This window comes from Balaenoptera musculus, chromosome 4 (assembly GCF_009873245.2).
Source record: "Balaenoptera musculus isolate JJ_BM4_2016_0621 chromosome 4, mBalMus1.pri.v3, whole genome shotgun sequence".
NCBI lineage: Eukaryota > Metazoa > Chordata > Mammalia > Artiodactyla > Balaenopteridae > Balaenoptera > Balaenoptera musculus.
Window position 1 is genome coordinate 58,159,335 of NC_045788.1, and position 12,346 is coordinate 58,171,680.

At 37.9% G+C, this 12,346-nt stretch overlaps 1 long non-coding RNA gene across 1 annotated transcript in view; it reads right to left on the bottom strand.

Annotated features, from left to right (window-relative positions):
* Positions 1-11,636, bottom strand: part of LOC118894853 — a 69,774-nt gene extending 58,138 nt beyond the window's left edge. Inside the window, exon 1 of the long non-coding RNA XR_005019769.1 lies at positions 11,564-11,636. This is a non-coding gene — a long non-coding RNA (uncharacterized LOC118894853). The remainder of the gene's footprint in view (positions 1-11,563) is intronic.
* Between the last annotated feature and the right edge of the window lie 710 nt (positions 11,637-12,346).

Here is a 12,346-nt window from a genome sequence, read left to right on the forward strand (position 1 = left end):
TTCCTTCTCTCCTTTGATATTTAGAATTCCTTGAAGATATGGGTTACATTTTGTGCATCTCTATACACCAACTCCTGTTGTTCCAACATCTGGAGCATGGATAATGCTAAAGGAATATTTACCAAATGGAATTGAAAACAATTTGCTCTTTCACAAGCAATTTGCCAAAGAAGAAATTCAAATGGCCAATAAGCATATTAGAAAATCTCCAATCTCATTATTATTTAAACAACTGAAAGTTGAAATAATATACATTATTTTCTTCCTTACAGTTAAACACCTAAAAATATTATAATACCTGGGCTATTGCTGATGCAGTTTGTTACCTCTTATCAAGTGCTTTTAAAAAGTTTATAAAATTTGACGTGTATCAAAAAAAAAAAATGGGGGACTTCCCTGGTGGGCCAGTGGTTAAGACTCCACACTTCCAGTGCAGGGGGCATGGGTTCAATCCCTGGTTGGGGAACTAAGATCCTACATGCCGTGCAGCGTGGTCAAAAAAAAAAAAAAAAAAACTTTGACCTGTAAATATATTACTAGATGTCCATTCTCATGAAACAATCCAACAATGTGTATATATTTATGCACTAATACATATTTACAGTGTTATTTATAATAAAGAAAATGGAATATAAGCAAAGGGCCCAAAATTAATTTAATCCCCTTAAATAATTGTGATACATCTCTACTGCTGAAAAGAAACACTTGTGCTAAGCTCCATGACAGCAAACCAAGGCTTAACTGCAGTTTCAGCCACTCCCAGGAACATGACCTTTACCAGTCAATCTGGAATTATCTGATCAGCACTATTGAGGTAATCTGCCTGAGAGACCCCTGCCCTTCCCCTAAAGGAAGGTCACTTTGCCTGAAATAATCCTTTCTTTTGTTTATGACTTCCTTGTCTCACCCTCTTTGTGCCCTTAAAAACCTTCCAGTTTGTACAGTTCCTCAGAGCTCCTTTCTACTTTCTAGATGGGATGCTGCTCGATTCATTGAATAAAGTCAATCAGATCTTCAAATTTACTTGGTTGGATTTTGTTTTTTAACAGTGGAACATGGTGCTTTACAGTGTGTTTAATGACATGGAAAATGTGTATAATATAAAGTTACCCCCCAAAACGAGATACCAAAATGCGTATGTATATACAGTATCATTTCAATTGCATAAAGAAAACTTTTGATTAAAAGATTAAAGGAAAAATACACCTAAAAGATAGCAGTGGTGCCTCTAACAAATGAAGTTAAGAAAAATATTTTTGCTTTCATAAACTTTCCTCTAGTTCCTAAATTCCTGTAACAGTCTAGTTATCAGGAGAAAAAAGAATTCCCCTCAATTATGCTTCTTATATATAAATTAAAAACAAAACAAAACCAATTTTAATTTGAATAAACTCTAGATAGGGCATGCCTGATTATTAAAAATTCTAAAACACAGAAAATATTTTAAAATCATTTTTTATTACTGTCCAATGATCAGATAACTTGAATTGATCGCTAAGAGGTGGAGCATTTCCCAGAGAAGGGAAGATGTGAATCATCAGATATTTCTGAATCTGGAACCAGGTGGTGGGACAAACTCACATATTTCCTTAGTTATCTGCCATGGAAATACTACAGAGCAGATATCATTATTCACAGAATCACTCTAGTATATGACAAAGTCAGATTTTGATTCCAGGACTATCTGCTAAAAAAGTGTCATTCATTCTTTTGCAATTAACACTCTAAGCAAAATAAGAGTTCACAGCCTGCTTTAATGAAGAGATAAAAATTATTTATAGTGAGTCATACAATTTGTTTACTTAAAACTTTTTATTAAATAGATTGAATTTGCTTCCTGACTCATAATTTACGCAAACCTTTTCATCAAGGGAAACCCTACTAGACGATGAATGCCTTGAAAGTAGGGACCATCTTACAAGCATTGTGAGTATGTTTTCCTCAGCCCAGCCTGGGGTCAGAAGCACCTGTAGGGATTCAGTAAGTATCTGATGAATTAAATTAATCAGATCCTTCAGCAGGAACTTAAATCTTTCCAAGACAAAGTTACCCCAAATTTCAAATTAGGTCAAATTATAAAAATGAGGTTTTATTGTGTTTCATGCACACTTTTGTGAGCACCATTCTTAACCCTGACAGCAAGTTTTACTGTCAAGAGATAGGTCTCCCTTAAGATTTTAGTGCAGTGATTAAAACCCTCTCTTTCAAGATCTATGAAAAATTACAACATCCTATTTTAGGAGCAAGGATTAAGGGCTATTGACTTTAGTCTCTTCTAGAAACACTTGTTCACTGATTTTTGTGGTCATTACTACAAACTCTATCTTGTCAGGGGACCTCAAAGTGACTGAGATTTCAGAGAAACAATTCTTGACAAATGTGAGCTTTGAGAACTGCCCCCTTTTGGTCAGCTTTGGGTTCTGCGCTGCTTTTGATGAAGGTTACCGAAATTAAAGAAGCACCAAAGATAAGACTTGGTAGCCAAACTCTGTTCAGACTCATTAGTTTCTTTATCTTTCTAGGAAAGCAATGCTTTGAGGAGTATTTGTAAATGGGGAAGGGGGAAAAAGATGTCCTGAGCTCCTACTATGAATCAGGCATTGTATATACATTATTGCATTTGGAATCACAAAATTCCTATGAAGTAGGTATCCTTCATATTGCAGATGAAGAAACCAAAAGTTAAAATAATCACTCAAGGACTCACAGCTAATAAAAGATTGAACAGAATTTCTGAATTGTTTCTTTGCTCTCATATATACTCTCTGCCCTCTCTCTGGCTCACTGTCTATTAGCAGAAACTATATTTCCCAGGTTCCTTTGTTGTGCCTTTTGGATGTATTCAGCCAAAGGGTAGGAGGGTTGGGACCTGGTGGAGAGGAAACTAAGTCCCCCAAGTTTATGACTAACTCTCTATCCAAAACTATATTCCCTTTCTTGTCCCGCCTCTGTTCCCCTCAGGATTGAGAAGTATTGAAGAAAAGGGGGGACTGAAACCAAGCAGGAACCTGTGAGGCCTTCCCAGGTACAAACACCCCTGTGCCTCCCTCCTCCCCCACTTCTTGTTTGACCTTTCCTGAGATCCAAAGAGCAGACTCAAGCAGTTAATGATTAGGACAATAGAACCACAGGACTCCTAGTTCCACCTGAAGAGATACAGATAACAATCTGATGCATATCTTTGAGTTGTTCTGCAGAAACTAAGACCCCCACTCAGTGGAGGATGGTGCCTACATGTTGCCTGCAAACACACAGACCCCAGACTGGGTGGAACCAGAAGAATGATGAAGACTGGGTGGAACCAGAAGAATGATGATTAAGATTCCCCAAACATCACTCTGTTACCTCACCACCAACCAATCAGAAGAATGTCCATGAACTGATTACACACCCTGCAACTCTCACCCCTAAATTGTCTTTAAAAACCCTTCCCTAAGAGCCATCAGCGTCTTCTGAGCATTAGCTGCCTATTCTCCTTGCTTGGTGCCCTGCAAATAAACGCCATATTTTCCTTCACCACAGCCTGGTGTCAGTAGATTGGCTTTGCTGCATGTTGGGTGAGTGAACCCAAGTTCGGTTCAGTAACAGAGACTAGGAGGCCACAGAAAAGTAGACAGGATAGTCCTACTCCTTGCTTTGCCTAGGCTAACCTTTCCAGAAGCAGCTCCAGCTCCTTGGTGGCTCCAGGTCTAATGGGTCTAGCTATAGTTCTAGCTCCCATTAGATGGCCTCAGTTTGGGGCTCTGATAATCCACCTCCTCCCTGCCGCTTTAGTCTTAGGGGTTGCTGCTTCTTGTTCTTGCAAATCTCTGACTTGCCTGCCCTGCCCCCTTTCCCATCAGCTTCTCAGCCCTTTCATCAACTGTATGAACAATATTCTGCATGAAAACTCTAGCATTAAAAAAAAAAGGAAGGAAGGAAGGAAGGAAGGGAAGGAGGGAGGGAGGGAGGGAGGAAGGGAGGAAGGGAGGAAGGGAGGAAGGGAGGAAGGTAGGAAAGAGCTGGATTGGTTTCTCTGTTCTTAATTCATCCTTGACTGATAAAGATTGAATCTGAATCTGTTTGATCCCCTTGCACGGCCAACAGAAAGGTGATTTTTTTTTAAGATAATGAGTGGTCCCACATTAACATGTAACAAGAATTTCTGTCTCTGACTCCATTTCATATATCCCAAGACTAACCAATGTCTTGTCACTATTTAAAACTATTTTAAAATAGTTTTTTTTTTAACATCTTTATTGGGGTATAATTGCTTTACAATGGTGTGTTAGTTTCTGCTTTTTATGTAACTGGAAACTATTACTGACGCAGCTATGTTCAAGATGTTTGTATATAAGTTAGTTACTGAAGTGTGGGCTGGATTTTGGCAGAGAAACATATGGAATCCAAAAAGTATACCACGTAACCATGGATTTTAATGTTTTATTAAGACTCATTTCCCTTTGGCCACCAGTCCTGCAATTTGTCATACTGTCAGATGCTGAACTTAAAGCTTTTGCTACATGTTTTGAAAAAGGAGACTGAACGTTCGCAATTGTCTAACCCACAAGCAATCTATACTATGTTCTCCAGGCTTTAGAATGCTTTCAGGCAAGTGAAGATGCTCCTTTTCCTGAACTGTATATTATAACCAATTTGTTGAATGAGCCAAACTCAGGAGTGTGCCAGTAGAAACCAACCTATTTTTCTTCCCTTTTTCTTCAAGTCATTCAGCAACCTGGTTTCCCCTCACGATTAGGATAATATGTCCCCCAAGTCCCACAGCTTCTTTAATCACTCTTATATGATACACAGATACTTCCTTTGTTTTCATATTAAAAAGCCCACTCAATGCACCCCAAGCCTAATTAATCACAAAATCCTTCCATTAATTAATTTAACAACTATTTACCAAACACCTATTTACCTGGTAGTATTCTAGGTTCTGTAGTTATAGCAGTAAATAAATCAGACAGAAAACCTTCCTCTCATGCAGTTCATGTTCTGGTGGGGAGATAGACAATACACATGAAAAATAAGCAAAATATAGAGCATGCTAATGATAAGTGCTAAGAGGGCTGAATTTTATTGATAGATAGGTTGGTGATGATAAGGGGGCTTTTCAAAGTTTTTAATACCTCACTCCCAGCTGATGACCTTGCTTTCTATTTGCCTGACAAAATTGAAGGAATCAGGTGAGAACTTTTACAAACTCCCATCACTGCATCAACCCACCTATCAACATCTATGCCCATATACTCTGCCTTCTCACCTGTTAATTTGGAAGAACTATCGACACTCCTAGATAAATCCAACCCCTCCACTTGTGCACCAGATCCAATCCCCTCTGCTGACTCGAGAACACTGCTTAGTCACTCTCCTCTCTCTTTCCTGTTTCATCAATTTTCTCTTGCTCAGTGGCATGCAAACATCTCTCATCTTAAAAATCCTCTTAGGGCTTCCCTGGTGGCGCAGTGGTTGAGAATCTGCCTGCCAATGCAGGGGACACGGGTTCGAGCCCTGGTCTGGGAAGATCCCACATGCCGCGGAGCAACTGGGCCCGTGAGCCACAACTACTGAGCCTGCGCGTCTGGAGCCTATGCTCCGCAACAAGAGAGGCCGCGATAGTGAGAGGCCCGCGCACCGCGATGAAGAGTGGCCCCCGCTTGCCACAACTAGAGAAAGCCCTCGCACAGAAACGAAGACCCAACACAGCCAAAAATAAATTAAAAAAAAAAAAATCCTCTTAGAGTCCAGTACTGCCTCCAGCAACCACTCCACTTTCTTTTAGAGCAAAACTCTTCCTTTCCTTGTCTATACTCTCTACCCTCAATGACTCTTCCCCTGTTCTCTTTAGAGCCTGTTCAAATTAGGCTTTTCTTCCCACCCCTTCACTGATATTGAAAGGTCAACAACAATCGCCATGTTGCTAAATACAGTGGTTATTCGTCCATCCTCATCTTGCTTCTTCTTCACCACCATTTTACGAAGGCCATCAGTCCACCTCACTGAAACACATTCTTCACTTGACTTCCAGGACACACTAGCCTGGTTTTCCTTCCCTATTTCTGGAAGCACCTTCTTAATCTCCTTTATGTTTTCTCCTCATCAACCCATCTAAACACTGGAAGGCCCCATGTCTCAGTCTTTGAACCTCCCTTTTTTTCTATCTAGCCTAGGCTAGGTCTCATCTAGCCTCCCACTAATATCCAGAAGACACCCAAATCCATATCTCCAGCCTTAAATTTTATTTTATTTTATTTATTTTGGGGGAAGTAAATTTTTCTCATTTTTACTTATATTTTCCCCAGATTTATTGAAATATAATTGACAAATAAAATTACATAAATTTAAGGTATACAACATAATAATTTGATATATGCATATTGTGAAATGACCACCAGAATAAAATTAGTTAACACATTCATTACCTTACATAGTTACCTTTTTCTGTGTGTATGGTGAGATCATCTTAAGATTTACTCTCTTATTAGATTTCAAGTATACAATATAGTATTATTAACTATAGTCACCATGCTGTACATTAGATCCCCAGAACTTACTCATCTTATAACTGAATGCTTATACCCTTTGACCAACATCTTCCCATTTCCCTCAGCCCCCAGACCCTGTCAACAACCATTCTATACTGTTTCTATGTTTGATTTTTTTTTAGATTCCACATATAAATGAGCATACAGAATTAGTCTTTCTCTGTCTCTTATTTCACTTAGCATAATGCCTTCAAGTTTCATCCATATTGTTGCTAGTAGCTGGATTTCCTTCCTTTTTATGGCCTTTTAGTTTGATGGAGTCCCACTTATTTATTTTTGCTATTGTTGCATTTGCCAAGACCCACGTCAAGGAGATTTTTCCCTAACTTTTCTTCCACTTTTATGGTTTCAGTCCTTAATGCATTTTGAGTTAATTTATGTGCATGGTGTAAGATAATGGTTCAGTTTCATTCTTTTGCATGTGGATATTCAGTTTTCCCAACACCATTTATTATTTATTTTTTCTGAAGATTTATTATTTATTTATTTATAATTTTTTTTGCCATTGAAATTAACATACCTTTTGATCCCTTAATTCCATTTGTGGCATTAAAATAATAACGTAAATTTTATTTATTTATTTATTTATTTATTTAATTTTTTTAAACATCTTTATTGGAGTATAATTGCTTTACAATGGTGTGTTAGTTTCTGCTTTATAACAAAGTGAATCAGCTATATGTATACATATATCCCTATATCCCCTCCCTCTTGTGTCTCCCTCCCACCCTCCCTTTCCCACCCCTCTAGGTGGTCACAAAGCACCGAGCTGATCTCCCTGTGCTATGCAGCTGCTTCCCACTAGCTATTTTACATTTGGTAGTGTATATATGTCAATGCCACTCTCTCACTTCGTCCCAGCTTACCCTTCCCCCTCCCTGTGTCCTCAAGTCCATTCTCTATGTCTGTGTCTTTATTCCTGTCCTGTCCCTAGGTTCTTCAAAACCACTTTTTTTTTTTTTTTTTAGATTCCATATATATGTGTTAGCATATGGTATTTGTTGTTCTCTTTCTGACTTACTTCACTCTGTATGACAGTCTCTAGGTCCATCCACCTCACTACAAATAACTCAATTTCGTTTCTTTTTATGGCTCAGTAATATTCCATTGTATATATGTGTCACATCTTCTTTATCCATTCATCTGTCGATGGACACTTAGGTTGCTTCCATGTCCTGGCTATTATAAATAGAGCTGCAATGAACATTGGGGTACATGACTCTTTTTGAATTATGGTTTTCTCAGGGTATATGCCCAGTAGTGGGAGCGCTGGGGCATATGGTAGTTCTATTTTTAGTGTTTTAAGGAAACTCCATACTGTTCTCCATAATGGCTGTATCAATTTACATTCCCACCAACAGTGCAGGAGGGTTCCGTTTTCTCCACAACCTCTCTAGCATCTATGGTTTGTAGATTTTTTGATGATGGCCATTCTGACTGGTGTGAGGTGATATCTCATTGTAGTTTTGATTTGCATTTCTCTAGTGATTAGTAATGTTGAGCATCCTTTCATGTGTTTGTTGGCAATCTGTATATCTTCTTTGGAGAAATGTCTATTTAGGTCTTCTGCCCATTTTGGATTGGGTTTTTTGTTTTTTTGATTTTGAGCTGCATGAGCTGCTTGTAAATTTTGGAGATTAATACTTTGTCAGTTGCTTCATTTGCAAATATTTTCTCCCATTCTGAGTGTTGTCTTTTTGTCCTGTTTATGTTTTCCTTTGCTGTGCAAAAGTTTTTAAGTTTCATTAGGTCCCATTTGCTTATTTTTGTTTTTATTTCTTTTTCTCTAGCAGGTGGGTCAAAACGGATCTTGCTGTGATTTATGTCAAAGAGTGTTCTGCCTATGTTTTCCTCTAAGAGTTTTATAGTGTCTGGCCTTACATTTAGGTCTTTAGTCCATTTTGAGTTTATTTTTGTGTATGGCCAACACCATTTATTGAAGATAAACTCCTTTCTCCATTGTGAGTTCCTGACACACTTTCAAAGATGCTGACCATACATGCATGGGTTTATTTCTGGGCTCTCTATTCTGTTCCATTGGTCTATGTTTCTGTTTTTAGGCCAATCCAATATTGTTTTGACACAGATTTTCCTTGACTCATGATGGGGTTACTTCCTAAATAACTTTTCCCAATAATATTTTCGTTGTAAGTTGAAAATATTGTTAATTGAAAATGATTTAACACACCTAACCTACCAAACATCATAACTTAACCTAACCTATCTTAAATGTGCTCAGAACACTTACATTAGCCTACATGGGCAAAATCATCTAACACAAAACCTATTTTATAATAAGGTGTTCAATATCTCATGCAATTTAGTGAATACTATACTGAAAGTGAAAAACAGAATGGTTGTATGGGTACAGAATGGCTGTAACTGTATTGGTTGTTTACCCTGATGATCAAGTGGCTGACTGGAAGCTGCCCAGCATCACGAGAGAGTATGCTACTACATTTTGCTAGCCTGGGAAAAGATCAAAATTCAAAGTTCAAAGTAGGGTTTCTACTGAATGCATATTGCTTTCACGCCATTGTAAAGTTGAAAAATCCTAAGTCAGACCATGGTAAGTCAGAGACCACTTGTTCTATGGCTTTGTAATATAGTTTGAAATTAGGAAGTGAGATACCACCAAGCTCTGTTTTTCTTTCTCAAGATTGTTTTGGTTATTCAGGATCTGTTTTGGTTCCATGCAAATTTAGGGTTATTTTTTCTATTTCTGTGAAAAATTCCATTGGAATTTTTATTACGCAGTGCATTGAATCTGTAGATGGCTTTGGGCAGTGTGGACATTTTAATAATATTAATTCTTCTAATCCATGAACATGGGATATCTTTCCATTTTTGTTTCTTCTTCCATTTCTTTCATCAATGTCTTACAGATTTCAATGTAGAGATTTTTCACCTCCTTGGTTAAATTTATTCCTAAGTATTTTATTGTTTTTGATTCTATTGTAAACAGGATTTTTAAAGACTTCTTTTTCAGATAGTTTGTTGTTAGTATATAGAAACACAACTGATTTTTGCATGTTGGTTTTGTATCCTGTAGCTTTACTGAATTTGTTTATTATTTCTAGCAGTTTTCTGGGTAGTCTTTAGGACTTCATATATATAAGATCATGTTATCTGCAAAGAGAGGCAATTTAACCTCTTTGTTTCCAATTTGTATGCCTTTTATTTCTCTTGCTTAAATGCTCTGACTAGGACTTCCAGTACTCTGCTTAATAGAAGTGGTGAGAGTGGGCACCCTTCAGCCTTAAACTTTAGATTCATAAATCCAACTCCTTATTCAACATCTCCACCTGAATTCCCAATTGACATCTCAAAATTAACATGTCTACCTCAGAGTTCCCTTTTCCATCCCAAAATGTTCCAATTAAAGTTTTCCTCTCACCTTAGTGTAGGCCTCCTTGTGAGGAGGAAATGATATAGTTGGCATATTTTCTTTCCTCATTCTACTTCCTCCCCACTCTCCAGTTCCACTCCAGGATAGAACAAGGGAGGGAGGAGAGGAAAAGTGGCGGGAAAGACCCTCCCTGACCATCATGTATCTCTTTCTCTGTAATCTGAAAATTTAGTACAGTATTTTATAATACATTTTCAAAAAGAAAATGAATTAGGGGATAGAAGATGAGAAACAGAGGAACCAGCCAATAAGTTATTGCCACAATTCATGTGAGAAATAATGGTAGCCCAAACTAAGGAATAGTCATAGGAAGGGAAAAAAGTGGACAGGATGGTGAAGTTTTCAGGCAGTAAATTAGCCAGAAGTTGATGGTTGATTGGAAGTAACGAGTGGAGTGGGAAAAGTCAGAATGATTTTTAGGTTCTAACTTTGGAGTCTGGGTGGATACTAGTGACACTGAGATACAGAATACATGGAAAGCACAAAATTTTGGAGAAAGAGGACTAAATGGTTCAATTTCAGTCATATTGCAAGCTCATGTCTAATTGATACAAGAAGAAACTGGAGAAAGTGTTCATGTAATTTAAATACAGACAATAATTTTTAAAAATATGAAAGAGAGTATGTCTGCACAATAACATGGTTGGAGGGCCGGAACTTTGCACTGAACCAAACTAAGGACCATCAAATATAGAGTACCTCTGTTTCCTACTCCTGATGGAAGAAACACACTTGAAACAAAAATACACACCATTATAATCATTATATAGCTGGGGGGAAAAGGAAATGGGCTGGTTGGCATAATATTTTGCTGTAGAAATAAAGATATGGGTGGTCTGCCCACGATCACAACCTTTTAAGACATACATTGGGTTTAATGCCTTTCTGTAATCCAAACCCTTGCATAAACCTGCCATCTTTTCCTTATAAATCCTACCCACTCCAATCCCAACCCCCACAACTTACTTCCAAAGAAAATGGTATGTATTTAGGGCAGTCAGTGAATAACAGCAAAAGTAATACCAGTGAGTCTTCCTGACAACAGCAGTTTTGGAGGCTTTAGGGCCAGTGAAGCCACAGGGAAGCTGAGTTGGAGACAGCTTTGGATAATGAATCATTATCAAAAGTGTGAGCTAAATTCTAATTGCAGAATCCTTATTACTGTGATGTTACAACAATCCAAAAAGAACACAGCTGGATTCTCAGATGACAGGTGGAGCTTACAATTTCTGGCTGAAGACAGTTCAATTTTTCATTTATAAATTGTGCAAATTTGATGTGGACATCACTGTAAGAGGATACATGTGGAACCCCACTAGGTTATTATTACAGTGACTTTTTTCTGGCAGTAAGATTCACTTTATCATCAGAATTTTATAGCATATGGAGACCCTCTATAGGGAACCCTCTCCACACACAGAAACTTTCTGGAATTTGATTAGTTTAATTTACTAAAAGTTCAGCTGTTAGATTTATGGTAAACAATACCAGCTTTAAAACCCTAAAATTTGACCGCAGCCTACATTTACAGTCTTAACTCTTTACTTACCTTCCTCAAACTCACACTTCAGGTGAAATGTTCTGCTTACTGCCCTCTGACCCTGGATTGCATTTTCCTTACCCCATTCTGGTCTTCTTTGCTGAGCTCTTTGAAATCCAGCTCAACATTCTGACTCTTCTTCCATAAAACCTTGCTTGACTCTATAGTTTGAAGTGATTCTCACTCCTTCTGAATTCCTATAACAAATAGAGTAATTTATGGGAAATTTTTGTAAATAGTAACACACTTAAAAAATGTTTTATATATTGTTATGACCCTTAGTGTCTCACAATTCTATTGGGAATTATTTTTCTGTTTATGAACTTTTATTCACCTGTGTTTCAGGAGAGCCCAAGACTACCGTCAGGTTTAATGACTTACCAGAAGAACTCAGAACTCAGTAAAGCTGTTATATTCATGGATAAAATTTATTACAGTGAAAGGATACAGATTAAAATCAGCAAAAGATGCATAGAACAGAGTCCTGGAGAGACCAGGTGCAAGTAAGCCTCTCCCATTAAAGTTGTACAGACAGCACTTAATTCTCCCAGTAACAACGTGTATGATGTATATTGTCAACCAGAGAAGCTCACTAGAACCTTGCTGTCCTAGGTTTTTATTGGGGGTTAGTACATAGGCACTCCATGCTTACATGACTATAAGTCTCCAACCTCTCCCCCACCCCCCAGAGGTCAAATTGACACAGCATGGCCCAGCGTCGCAGGAGAACAAAAACGGGTATTCGCTGTAAATTTCATTGTTAGCATGAACTATCTTGTATAGCCCAAGGTCTCAGGTATACAAAGATACTCTTTTCAGGCAAAACATTCCAAGGGCTCAGAGATTGTCTCCCATGAGCTAGTC